General features: G+C 38.2%; 1 protein-coding gene and 1 long non-coding RNA gene across 5 annotated transcripts in view; one reads left to right on the top strand and one right to left on the bottom strand.

The window, feature by feature from the left end:
* The window catches only part of ppp1r37 (protein phosphatase 1, regulatory subunit 37), a 45,352-nt gene that overhangs the window by 23,041 nt on the left and 20,240 nt on the right, over positions 1-2,071 (bottom strand). The gene's annotated exons all lie outside the window — the stretch shown is intronic.
* Positions 1-2,071, top strand: part of LOC116673256 (uncharacterized) — a 16,600-nt gene that overhangs the window by 2,969 nt on the left and 11,560 nt on the right. Inside the window, exon 3 of the long non-coding RNA XR_004327803.1 lies at positions 766-770. This is a non-coding gene — a long non-coding RNA (uncharacterized LOC116673256). The remainder of the gene's footprint in view (positions 1-765; positions 771-2,071) is intronic.

Here is a 2,071-nt window from a genome sequence, read left to right as displayed (position 1 = left end):
AGGAAGGAAAGCTGGCAAAAAAGCCAACACTGTACATACAGATTCACCATGCTTATGAATAGCACTTTCAATCAGTCAGGCACACAATATATGACCATAATTACACTTGTTCTTTCCGTAAGGTTGCTTTATTCAAGTTACAACCCTGGCAGTAGCAAGCGTTTGTGAGAGCAAATACAATTTTTTTTTTAATAAAAACCAATAAAAACCGATGTGCTTATTGGCAACATAGCCTATAGTTAATCCTCTCTGCTGGAAATCTACATCTTTAATAAAAATACCAATCAGAGAATGTTAACGAGGTTGTCGGTCTCTAATTATTTTGACTTTTATAAGAACACCTCACTCTCTCTCTGCGCACTGAGCTCCACTGGATCTTCTAAGTACTGTGACGCCTTTATCAATCGAGTATTGATTGGTCAGTAGATGGTGCTTTTCCACCAGCTGATCTCTAATCTCCAACATAACCTGTGACGGTAACAAGTGATCCATCGTCGTGATACACAAAAGCCTGCAGGGACTGACAGAACAAACCGGAGTAAGTGCTAATCTGTCTCTGCTGCAAACGCTAGCGCTGCCAACTCCTCTGTTTGACTAGAGGAGAATCGGTTTGGTGACAGGATGTTCTCACACAAATACAAGCAGAGAGAAAGGCACATACCAGTTTGCATTTACACATTGTTGTTTTGTATTTTTAAGTATCAGTTATATCATATCAATATTCAAATTCCCAGTAATGGCTGGGGAATGTATTTCCAAAGAGAGATCATGTCTTTATTAGACAGAGGCTCTCATTTTAACAGACCATTATTCTTTTGATACACTCACATGAAACAGTGTACCTAGGAGTGTTACCACCACAGGCTGTGGAATTATGGCATGTCTATGCTCAAAGATGACAATTACATGGTCACTATTATTGTCCAGAGGTAGGACAAATGCAGCTTATCTCCCTCTGGACACAAAGAAACCAGGCAGAAATCTGCTCATATTGCTTCATGAACATTCTGCAGAAAAGGCCTCTTTTTGGTACTATCCTTTAGTATTGGGTTACCAGCATCCTTAAAACTGGGTGATAAGTAGACAGCAATTTACGGTACACATTGGCTTGAGAAGGAGATAAAATAAATGTTTATTTTGGTTTCTCTGCCCAATAATTTATTTCCTCTCAGCTGTGCTCACATTTCACATTGGGTAGAAAAAGCCCAACCTTATACAGATCAACCACATCCACCAATTCCCCATACAAATATTAAACTTAATTGAAAAAGCAATTTTCAAACCAAAGTTACAAAGTGCTTCACATGGTTGAAACAGAATTAAGAAATGTCCTCAAAAAAAAAATCAAGCAATTTATAAGTAATACAAAAATTGTAATAAAGAAATACAGAAAATAAAAGAATAAAATATCATATGAAAATATAAGATAAAAACAACAGCAATAATAATAAACAAATAAGACCTGTTGAAAATAAAACAATGTGGTAAAATTGGTAAAATGTTGTTTATGGAGAAGGAGAACTGGGAATTGATTCTGGGGAAATGCAACGCTACGGTACGTCACGGTGTGTAGTTAGTAGTGGGGGTGTAGATACATTTTTCGAGAAGTGCACGTCAGGCAACGGCGTAGGGTCTGGCGTAGGTTTTTTGTCTGAACGTACGTACAAATGTAGCAACGGCAGAGATTTTACGCGGAAGTATAAATCAGCCTTTAGTCCTGAGTTTTTTCAGAGTCATGCCATTCTGCCATAAAACCACATTAAAAGGCTTTTGAAAGGTTTTTATCAAACAGAAGAAAAGGTTAAGAATGTAATTCTTGGAACTAAATTTTGGATCTACCAGAACTTCCTACATGTTTCCAGCCTTCTTGTCCAACTCCTTGTCCAACTCCTCCAGTGCTGTGGACTAGTTCCTATTATCATATAAAGCCTTGTGGTAGACATAAGTTACTTGTACCCCAAGCGGAAAAAAACACGTGTTGAAGTGCTGCATTAGCCAACCTCCTGTAACTTAGCTAGAGCTAGTCAAAAGGGGCAGCACGGTGGTTAAGTGGTTAGCACTTCTGCCTCAC

Source organism: Etheostoma spectabile, chromosome 3 (assembly GCF_008692095.1).
Source record: "Etheostoma spectabile isolate EspeVRDwgs_2016 chromosome 3, UIUC_Espe_1.0, whole genome shotgun sequence".
NCBI classification, from domain to species: Eukaryota; Metazoa; Chordata; class Actinopteri; order Perciformes; family Percidae; genus Etheostoma; species Etheostoma spectabile.
Note: the sequence above shows the minus strand (reverse complement) of the source record. Positions and strands in the feature narration are given on the sequence as shown.